The following is a 12184-nucleotide window of genomic DNA, read 5'->3' on the forward strand; positions in this document are numbered from 1 at the left end:
TTCAGATTATCTTCTCTATGTACGAAACTGATAATAGAAAGTGACAAGACCCACAAATATGTGCAAACTGAATAATGCATCTCTGAATAACCAATAGGTCAGAAATAAATCAAAAGGAAAATAAAACATTATCTCAAAATAAGTGCAATGAAAACGCAACGTATCAATTTAAAAAAAAAAAACAACATATCATATCTTGTGGGGTGCAGGAAAAAACGTTCTGAATGGAAATTTAATAACAATAATCACATACCAAAGGTTAGAAAGGCATCAAATAAACTACTGAATTTTACAGCTTGAGGAACTAGAGAAGAACAAGTTAAGAGCAAAGTTAGCAGAAGGAAGGAAATAATAGAAATCAAAGATCAGAACAGAAATAAATGAAATGGAGTTCAGGAAAACAATACAAAGAAATAACAAAACTAAGATCTGGTTCCTTGAAAAGATCAACCAAATCGACAAAACTTGACTAGCTAAGACAAAAGAGAGATGACTCAAATAAAATTAGAAATAAAAGAGGAGGCATTACAGTTTACACTACATCAATATATAGGAGCATAAGAGACTACTGTGAACAATTGCATGCCAACAAGTAGTTATTTATAGTATCTTGAGGAACCTCCATACTGTTTTCCAGAGTGAATGCACAAGTACGCATTTCCATCAACAGTATAAGACGGTTCCCTCTATCTGCATCCTTGCCAACATCTGTTGTTTCCTGTGTTGTTAGTTTTAGTTATTATGACAGGTGTGAGGTGATATCTCATTGTAGTTATGATTTGTATTTCCCTGATTATGTGTGATGTTGAGCATCTTTTTATGTGTCTGTTACCCATCTGGATGTCTTCTTTGGAAAAATGTCTACTCATGTCTTCTGCCCATTTCTTAACTGGGTTATTTGTTCTTTGGGTGTTGAGTTTGATAAATTCTTTATAGATTTTGGATACTAACCCCTTATCAGATATGCCATTTGCAAATATCTTCTCCCATTCCGTAGACTGCCTTTAGTTTTGTTGATTCTTTCCTGCCAAAAGCTCTGCCAAAGCTTTTATCTTGGTGAAGTCCAAATTGTTCATTTTTTTCTTGTTTCTCTTGCCTCCAGGTATGTATTTAGTAAGAAGTTGCTAAGGTTGAGATTAAAAAGTTTGCTACGTGTGTTCTCCTCTAGAATTTTGATGATTTCCTGTCTCACGTTTAATTCTTTCATTCATTTTAAATGTATTTTCGTGTATAGTGTGAGAAAATAGTTCATGAGATAAGATGGCAGAAAAGTAAGGGAATGCAGGGCTTTTCTCATCCTTCGAACCCAGCTAGATCAAACAACATCAAAGAATTTTGGATACCCAGGAAATCTGTATGCGGGTTAACAAAACAATATGCAAAATTTCAGTGAGAGACTGCAGCAGGTACGTGGTATGGAGAAGTGAGTTTGGCAAGAGAAGAGGCCTGGTAGTGCAGAGGGTAGAGAACCATTTTTGTGGTAGGAGACAGAGAAAGGGGGAAACAGTAGTGCATCCAGCCTGTGTAAGAAAGCACTTCCCTTAAAAACAGCTAGAGAGAGAGTGCAGGCAAACCCAGAGGACTGAACAAAAACACTGCTCCCCAAAACCACTGATGGGGGAAAAAGGAGAGGATTTCCATACTTCCTGTTTTTCATAAACAGCAGAGCACAGAGTCTGAAGTTTCAGAGGTCAGTGCCTGGCAGTGCTGTGGCAAGGAAGCAGGCTAGAGCCCCGGGAGCTGGCAGCGTCGTCTGAAGATCTCCCGCGTCACATGGGGAGAAGCGGTTCTCCTGGTTGGAGTGCATTTAGTAGAGGTGCTACAGTTTTTCCTGGGGGAAAAGACTGAGTAGGCTCCATCCAGCCGCCACGTTCACCTGTATAGGAATAAAGACACTGGCTGAGGGTAGCAAACCCTGGTGCCAGCTGTGTGTTGAGATTTACCATAAATTCTGAGCTGCTGCTGCAGCTGGCCTGGGACAGGTCTGCCCTGGCCACAGGAAGGTGAGTCCCTCCCCCAGAAAACCACTGCTGGTCAGAACCATGGGGGGTCTTTGAAGCATGGGATTTTGAAACACAGCTGCGCCTGAGATGAAACTCTGGAGAGAGGTGCTGCCTGGTAGGCAGACAGCTCAGACACAGACCTGGGGAAGGTGGGGAGCTGGCGAAAGGGAGGACACAGGACAGGTAACTGATCCCTCTTCTGTGAGGGCAGGAACTTCCCTCTCTGGAGAGTAGAGAATTTTACCTATAGCCCACCTGCACTGATTGACACCACTGAGCTAAACACCACCCCCGAGTGGAGAACAAAGCCATTACCCCAAACTCCACCCCCCAGTGCCTACCAGGCACATCTCCACTAGAGAAAGTCAGCATGAGAATCAGAGCAGCAGGCCACACCCCAAGAAGACCAGCACAAATCACTTCCAAGAGCTACTCTACTGATGATAGACTGCTGCAGTTTCAGCACTAGGGGAAACTAGATCTAGCTTCATTTGGATTTTTGGTTTGTTCATTTGTTTCTGTTGTTGTTGCTTCTGTTTTCATTCTTGTTGCTTCTCTTTTGTTTCTTGTATACAGAAGGAGCAAAATATTTATTCTTTTTATTCTTATTTTGTTGTATTTTATTATTTTTGAGTTTGAATTTGAATTATTTATTTATTTTTAAGTTTATTCATTTTATCTTGAAAGAGAGAGGGTGAGAAGGGGAGAGGCATAGAGAGAGGTAGAGAGAGAATCCCAAGCAAGCTCCATACTCTTAGCACAGAGCCAGATGAGGGCTCGATCCCACGAACTGTGAGATCATGACCTGAGCCCAAATCAAGAGCCAGATACTTAACTGAGCCACTCAAGTGCCCTTAACTTTTATATTTTTAATTTTTAATTTTTAATTTTTTTGTTTCTTTTCTCTTTTTTCTATCAAGCCTCTCTTAACAAGGAGACCAAAACACATCCAGGACCTAACTTCCAATTTTTTTCTTATGGATGATTTCAAATTACATAGCATTGTGGTCTGAAAATATGCATGGTATGATATCGATGTTTTGTACCTGTTGAGGGCTGATTTGTGACCCAGTATGCGATCTATTCTGCAGTCAAATGCTCTCCCCCTGAGCTATACCCCCTGTGATCTATTCTGAAGTATGTTCCATGTGTTCTCAAAAAAGAATGTATAGTCTGCTGCCTTAGGATAAAATGTTCTGAATATATCTATTAAGTCCATCTGGCCCAGTGTGTAATTCCAAGTCATTGCTTCCTTGTTGATTTTCTGTTTAGATGGTCTGTCCATTGTTGTAAATGGGGTGTTAAAGTTCCCTACTATTATTGGTAGGAAACCCAATATTATTATTGGGTTGTTGTCGATGAGTTTCTTCATAATTGTTATTAATTGATTTATATATTTAGGTACTCCCAAGGTCATGGCATAAATATTTACAATTGTTAGATCTTTTTTGTTGGATAGACCCCCTTTATTATCATATATTCATGTCTTGTTACAGTCTTCTGTTTAAAATCTAGTTTGTCTGGGGGCGCCTGGGTGGTGCAGTCGGTTAAGCCTCCGACTTCAGCCAGGTCACAATCTCGCGGTCCGTGAGTTCGAGCCCCGCGTCAGGTTCTGGGCTGATGGCTCAGAGCCTGGAGCCTGTTTCCGATTCTGTGTCTCCCTCTCTCTCTGCCCCTCCCCTGTTCATGCTCTGTCTCTCTCTGTCCCAAAAAAAAAATAAATAAACGTTGAAAAAAAAATTAAAAAAAATAAAAATAAAATCTAGTTTGTCTGATATAAGTATGGCTACTCGGCTTTCTTTTGACGTACATTAACATGATAGATGGTTCTCCATTGCCTCACTTTCAATATGGAGGTGTATTTAGCTTTAATATGAGTCTCTTGTAGGCAGCATATAGGTGGGTCTTGTTTATTTATCCATTCTAATACCTTATGCCTTTTGATGGAAGCATTTAGTCCATTACATTCAGAGTGAATATTGAAAGTTATGAATTTAGTGCCATTGTGGTACTTGTAGAGTTGGTGGTTCTGGTGATGTTCTCTGTTCCTTTTTAGTCCTTGTTGCTTTTGATCTTTCTTTCTCCACTCAAAGTGTCCACTTTAATATTTCTTGCAAGACTGGTTTAGTGATCATGATCTCCTTTACTTTTTGTTTGTCTGGTAACTTTTCATCTATCTCTCTTTTTATTCTGAATCACAGTCTTGCTGGATATTCTTGACTCCATATTTTTCTAATTCAGCATGTTGAACATATCATGCCACTCCCTTCTGGCCTGCCAAGCTTCTGCGGACAGATCTGCTGTGAACCTGATTTGTCTTCCCTTTTAAGTTAAGGACTTTTTCCTTTGCCTTTACAGCATTCTTTCCTTGTCTGTGTATTTTGTGAATTTTACTATGATATATCTTGATTTTGGCCTGCTTTTGTTCATTTTGATGGGAATTCTCTGTGCCTCTTGGATTTGGATATCTCTTTCCTTCACCAGATTAGAGAAGTTTTCTGCTATAATTTGTTTAAATAAACCTTCTGATCCTTTTCCTTTCTCTTATTCTTCTGCAACTACTATGATACAAATGTTATTATTATTTAAGGAGCTACTGAGTTCTCAGTCTACATTTGTGATCCAGTACCTTTCTTTTATTCTTTTTCTCAGCTTCATTATTTTCTATAGTTTTTCTTCTGTGTCACTGATTTGTTCTTCTTCCTCATCCAACCTCGGTGTCATTGCAACATTCAGTTTTGCATCTCAATTATAGGATTTTTTTTTTATTTCAGCCTTACTAGTTTTTATTCTTTTACCTCTGCAGTAGGGATTCTCTAATGTCTTCTATGATTTTCTCAAGCCTAGCTGGTATCCTTATGATTCATGAATCTCCTTTGAAAACAGAGGTCATAATAGTGTGACCATCAAAATATGTTTAAAAATTGCTTGTTTCCCATTTTCTTATAATGATGCTCTGTCTGCACTTCCTGGAGTTGCTTTCCAATTGTGATTCTGAAGCTTTTATTTGTGAGATACTCCTGTGACTATCTATTTTGGGAAATAGAAAAAAAGGACACTTCAAAGTCATCTGGAACAACCTCCAAGTCAACTAAACCTCAGAGTTCAGAGTGTCAAAATAGATATTTCCATATGGCCAGTGACAGATAATAATGACAGACAAAATATGTACATAAATGATGACTCACCGGGTTTGGTTTGCACTTTCTATGTATGACACATTATTTGAATGTTTTATTTCATACTTTACTTACTTGACTTTTCTTCATGCTTACCAGTATCCATTTTGTCATTATGGACAATTTAATTCCTCACAGCTATATAAAGAAAGCTTCTACAAACCTGCTAAAAGCTAAGACACTGTACTTGAGTTACAGGGGAAAAAAAAGCCAAACTGATGGAGTGGTTGGAGACAAGTGTTTCTGAAGCCTGTTCACTTTTAATTTGTACATTTATTTTTACTTTATTTATATATATACACACATTTATACGTATGATTTCTTACTAAAGGTGTCTTTTTTTTGTAATTACAAAAATCGTTTTTAACTAGTTTTCTTGTAGCTACATAAGTGGAACACACACACATAAAACTAAGTCCCTGAACAACTGGTGCTTGGGAATTGGGCCAAACTCCACAGGTCTGGAGTCCAAGATGGTAGCTTTTAGAGACAGCTGGTTTTTAGGGTTTGTGAAGAAAACAAGAAATAAATTTCCTTTCTCAGTATATGGCCAACAACTGAAGATACATAAGGGAACACTCCACACATTTTACTAAATTTCTTTAAAATGATTTTGTCTGTCTTTTGCAGGTGACTTGTATATGGAAGACACAGACACATTTTTATTCAAATTGAAAGGGTATTATTTTGGTTGTGAAACCCTTGATATTGGTTTTATAGAAAATTTAAATGATTTTGAAATTAAGGAAGATGGTGTCTTCATAATCACATACTCCAAATCTGGTGAGTTCTGTATTATAATAGCTAATGTGATACTTTTATAATATGGTAACTCTGTATTTTTACTAGTATTATACATGGACATATGCAGTTAATCTATTGGATATTATAGAGTTAACTGAATTTAATATCCTATAAAATAAGGTATCTTACAACGTAGCTGTAAGTTTTTGGTTTTGTTTTTGTTTTTTGAAAGAGAGAGGACACAAGCAAGGGAAAGGTAAAGGAAAGGGAGAGATAATCTTAAGTGGGTTCCATGCTCAGCTGGGACCTCAACGTGGGGCCCAATCTCACACTTGTGAGATCATCACCTGAGTCGAAATCAAGAGTTGGATGCTTGAACAACTGATACACCCAGGCACTCTGCTGTGTTATTTTTGATTTGGACAAGGAAATGGAGAAAGTACTGAAGTAGAAATTGAAGACACCCTATTAAACACTGAGTTGCCGAAGTGGGCTGGGAAAGGATGCAGAAATATTTACCAGTTAGGCAGATACTTTGGACATACAGTTGAAGCTGTATTTAATAACTAAGTACATGAGAAGGAAGAAAATTAGGTTACACTAATTTTCATGTTTAATAAACCTTAAACTATCTGGGTAATATTTTGTTGTAGCACTCAGATCAGACTAAAACATATATGTGTGTGTATATATACATGAATGTCTATTCAAGACCTTTGTCCATGTTTCAATTACACTTTAGTTAATTTTTCTATTTGTTGTCGGAGTTCTTGATATATTTTGAATATTAACCCCTTGTTTAATAAATGATTTACAAATACTTTCCCTATTTAGTATGTTGCCTTTTCATTTTGTTGATAGTTTTCTTTCCTGTACAAAAGCTTTTTAGTTTGATACGCCCCCACTTGCTCATTTTTGCTGTGTTGTATTCGTTTTCAGTGTCATATACCCATTCCCACAAAAACAACACAAAAAAACAAACAAAAAAACCACATTGCTAAGATAAATGTCTTTTACCTAAATTTTCTTCCAGGAGTTTTATCCTTCTGGGCCTTACACTCATGTGTTAATGTGTTTTGAGGTAGCTTTTATGTCTGTTGTAATAGAGTGGTTCAGTTCCATTCTTTTGCATGTGCCTGTCCTATGTTGGGAAAATAGGACAAAGGAGCCATAAGTTCATTAACCATACATGGGTTGGTTACTTTTGGACTCTCTATTTTGTTCCATTGATCAATGTGTCTTTTTTGGTGCCAATACAATACTGTTTTGATTAGTGTAACTTGGTACTATTATTTGAAGCCAAGAAGTCTGATGCATCAGGCTTTGTTTTATTTTCTCAAAACCACTTTGGCTATTTGGGCTCTTTTATGCTTACAAATTTTAGGATTGTTTGTTTTATTTCTATGTCAGATGCCATTGTAACATTGATAGGGATTGTATTGAATATGTAGATTGCTTTATGTACTATGGGCATTTTAACAATGTTGTTTCTTCTAATCCATGAGCAAGGAATGTCTTATCATTTGTTTTTGGTTTCTTCAATGTTTTCTAGCAGTGTCTTCTACTTTTCAGTATACAAGTCTTTTACCTCCTTAAATAAATTTATTCTTGCATATTTTATATTTTTTGATGCTGTCATAAATTAGATGTTTCTTAATTTCTCTTTCTGATAATTTACTTTTATTGTACAGAAATGCAACTTATATTTGTATACTGATTTCATATCCTGCAACTTAACAACTTAACTGAATTTATTTGTTAGTTCTAACAGTATTTCTGGTAGAGTCTTTAATGCTTTCTAAATATAATATCATTATCATCTACAAATAGACAGATTTATTCTTCCTTTCCAATTTGAAAACCTTTTATTTCTTTTTCTTGCCTAATTTCTCTGGCTAGGATTTCAAATAAAACTAGTGAGAATGGCCATCTTTATCCTGGTTGTGATTTTAGATGTAAACCTTTCAGTTGTTTGCCATTGGGTATGTTGGTAGCTCTGAGCTTGTCATAAATGGCATTTTTTAAGCTGATATATTTTTCTTCCATACCCATTTTGTTGAGACTTGTTATCATGAATGGATGTTCAGTTTTGTCAAATGCTTTTTCTGCATCTATAGAGATATAAATGTAGTGTTTATGCTTCATTTTGTTAATGTGTTATATAACACTGAAATGTGGGTGTTGAATAATTCCTGTATCCCAGTAATAATTAGTACTTGATAATGGTATATTATCCTATCAATGTATTATTGAATTCAATAGTTTGCTGATACTTTGAGGGTTTTTTTTTACATCTATGTGCATCAAGAATAATGGCCTGTAATATTCCTTTCTTATAGTGTCTTTGTCTGATTTTTATCAGGGTAAAGGAGGCCTTGTAAAATGAGTTTGGAAATTTTCTCTCCTTTTCTATTTTTTTTTTTTGGAAGGGGTTGTGAAGGATTGATATTAATTCTTCTTTCTTTTTTATTAGAAAAAGTATTTTTAAATTTTTACCAGAGTAACACTTGTTTTCTTTTATTTTTCTATATAACAGACATGGTCTGCCTCAGGCCATTTGTACTCACAGATTCTTTTTCCTGTAAAATTCTTCCACCAGATATATACCTGGATTACTCCCTTCCTTCCTTTAGGTTCTTATTTACAAATTATATTCTAATGATAATATTTTAGGTGATTATATTTTAAAGTTCAGCTTCACTGGGAACTCCAAAGGTTTTTTTTTTTTTGTTTTTTTGTTTGTTTGTTCTTTGTTTTTTACTGCTTTAATTTCTCTCCACAATATGGTACTTATCACCTTAAAACATACCACATATTTTCATATTTAATTTCTTTATTTATTACAAGGTGATAGTTAGAAAAATAGTATTGTATTTGCACAGGAAAAAATTGGCCTGGGTAGGAGGAAAGACCCAAAATACAACTCTATGTGTATAAGAGGACTCAATATACATAAATTTAAGCATAGTCTACTTATTAATGGGGAAAGGATAGTATATTTAATGTTGGGAAATCTGGATCACTATATAGGTATCCAGAATACACAACTGGATACCTAAGACCACATACAAGAGTCAAATCCAAGTGTATTTGAGATACTAACATTAAGGACAAAAGTATACAACTATTTTTATCAGAAGAAAAAGGAGAAGAAAATCATTGTGACTTAGGAATGGTGAAGAGCTTCTTAAACAAATGTCCCAAAAAGAAAATGGAGGCAAAACATTTGATAAATTCAATTACCTGAAACTTAAGGATTTTGGATTTTGCTTCACTAAGAATTGTCTGGGCAAAGTGAATAGATGAGAGAAAGAAAGAAAATATTTGCAATATCTACAATTAAAATATAATTAATATATACACTATATTAGGGCTACAAATCAAAAAGTAGGGGACAGGAATCTGAGTATAAAAAGAGGCAAATAAATGAGCTGTTAATTTACGGAAGAAAACCGGCCTCCACCAATACCATCAAAAAACACAAAGTTGGTAAACTATGATATGTTACTTTGCATCTATTAGACCAACAAAAATGAGAAAGGTGAGTAGCTCTGAATGCTGATAAGGAGTGCACAGAAATTTGCATTCATTAGCATGTTACCCCTGGGAGAGTAGATTGAAGCAATCATTCTCTGGAGAGTAGTGTGGCACTATCTGGACAACTGAAATACAGACATACCAGGAAATTCCTACCCTAAATATCAGTCCCCAACAAAATCTCATACAGGTGCACAGGGAACATGAATAGGGTGTTCACTGAAATGCTGTTTGGGGCAGGGTGTCCTTTGGAGAAAGTAGACAGGTCAGTGCATGAATGCATACCCTGAAACATACACAGCATCTGTAAGGTGCAATGGATCAGAGGTAGCAATAAATGAATGTTAAACCACAGTGCACAGCGACAAACAGAATGGAATGATGCACATGGATTGAAAATACAAACAGGCACAACAATATGTATTACATATGAACACATTACAGCAAAGAATGCACTTTAAACCTCAAAGCCTGCCTGTGTATGGTGGGGGAAGGGGTAGGAATGGAAGCAGGAAATAAGAATAAAAGGAATAAACAGATCAGGGAAGGCCTACAGTGAATCAGGGATGTTAATGTAGCATGAACTGAAGACAAAGTTTAGTATCTCATTATGCTAACAACTGACCACCAAGCAGGCCAAGAAAGAAGGAAACGAGAAAGGAAAAAAAAGAAAAAGGAAGGAAGGAAGGAAGGAAGGAAGGAAGGAAGGAAGGAAGGAAGGAAAAGAAAGGAAAGAAAGAAAGAAAGAAAGAAAGAAAGAAGAAAGAAAGAAAGAAAGAAAGAAAGAAAGAAAGAAAGAAAGAAAGAAAGAAAGAAAGAAAGAAAAAGAAAGAAGCGGCAAAATGTGAAATGTGGAATGGAGGAGAAACTGAAAACAGATACTTGAATTTTTGAACCTCTGTAGAGGTTTTTGCATCATATTGTTGAATCTCTCAAGAACTGTGTTATGACTGATAATCCCTTGAATTATCACAGCTGCCCCCTGAAGCAGCTGTGATACCTTTGATACCTGTGATACCTGTGATACTTCAAGTGATACCTCTTGCAGAAGCAATATTTGGGAAAAGTAGAAGGATGTAAGAAAGCTGTTTAGAGCTTTCTAACAATGAGTTTTCATTGAATTTGAGCTCCAGCGGTCATAATATGTAGGCACATGTGGTCTTGGTCTTCCCTGGTCAACACTGGAGGACTATAATCACCAATATTAAAGCATTTGGAGGACCAGATAAGGTGCATGCCACACGCAGCTGCCAGCAAGGAAAGTGTGCCCAACAATGATCTTGATGACCAGGTGCTGCTTAGCATGGGTGATTAAATGGTATTGGGATGGAAGGTTAAGATGGAAGGTTAGGATGGGAATTGATGAGGTGCCAGTGGGTTTTCTCATTTCAGAAGTTGTTTGAATCTTTCTGGGACATGTGACTTCTTGTTGGGCTACGTTTAAAGTATTGCCTGGATTGATCAGAAGCATGACCTCTATAGAAGTTGTGTTTTATCTTAATAGTTCCATATACAAAGCATGGAAATGAAGTGTAAGGAATCTGGAGTAGTCAATCACACCCACGTATTCTGTGGCACATGTCCACTCTAATAGGAATTAAGAGAAATAGTCATCATAAGAATTTCTCACATCCCATTCACGGTGAAAGGTCCAAGTTTATGCATCATCTTTCTCTTCCTGTCTCCATGTAGGTGTCACAGGGCCTCCTTTAGGGATTTATAATAAACACAGTTTCCTTATGTGGACATCATGGGCACTGTAGGAAACATGGGGAGGAAGGGAAAGATGTAAAGTGACTCCTTCAGTGGAATATCTTTTTGTTTTTTTTCTTAGTCCAAGGAGTGGAGTTGCAGAAGGAAATCTGGAGGCAGGCATAGGAGTTAATTTAGAAGTCCCATGTATGAAGCAGAAGAAAGCATAGAAGAGTCAAAGAAAAATTTGTGGACAAATGCCCATGGAGTTTCAAATGGAGAATCTCCTGAAAAGAAAAATAATGGCAATGTTATTTTGTCTTTTATTCATGTTGTATTTTTTATACATTAAAAATCCATTCAGATTAAATTACCAGTATACTTATTTAATAACAAACTTTGATTTAAAAACTGATGGCACATCTATCTACATTTTGGAGAGATTTGTGCATCATTAAAACAACATTTTTGCTTTACAGGGACCATCTGGTTTCAGCAGATATTAAGCTTAATTTATTTTGAAGAACATCACAAAAGTACTGGGAATCTGGAAACAGTTGATCAAATCCCCTTCTTTGAGTACAATTTTCAAAAAATGGATTTGTTGAAAGGCCATCTCCTTGTCTCTTCTTTACCCACCTCCCACATTACTTGGTTCCTAGTGGAGAGGAAGAACAAAAAAAGCCAATGTAGGAAATAGATTATGGCTGCTGAAAGATAACTACTCTTTTTCATTATTTCATTTTGTTTCATTAAATTGACACTGCATTCATCCAGGTGTTAGCAAATGTGACATTTGACATACTTTAATTTTCAATAGCCATTTGTGTTCTTATCTTACAGTATCTGATTTTTACCTTGTTCCCTTTGTTTTCTGATTATATAGGTAATACAGCCATTAAAAAATGAAAGAGTATATAGGTGTGTATTTTATTTACTTTATAGAGTATATTGTAATATCATATACATGACATATTACATATCCTTTCAGTTTTTATTTGGCTACATTATTATGCATACATATAACAC

General features: G+C 36.0%; 1 long non-coding RNA gene across 1 annotated transcript; it reads left to right on the plus strand.

The window, feature by feature from the left end:
• The first annotated feature begins 1751 nt into the window (after positions 1–1751).
• LOC112862878 (uncharacterized) lies at positions 1752–11781 on the plus strand. The gene is made up of 3 exons (XR_015251496.1): positions 1752–2003; positions 5813–5965; positions 11635–11781. It is a non-coding gene; the product is annotated as an uncharacterized LOC112862878 (long non-coding RNA).
• The last annotated feature ends 403 nt before the right edge of the window (positions 11782–12184 follow it).

Source organism: Puma concolor, chromosome B2, assembly GCF_028749965.1.
Source record: "Puma concolor isolate L17-30 chromosome B2, mPumCon1.1.hap2, whole genome shotgun sequence".
Taxonomy (NCBI): Eukaryota; Metazoa; Chordata; class Mammalia; order Carnivora; family Felidae; genus Puma; species Puma concolor.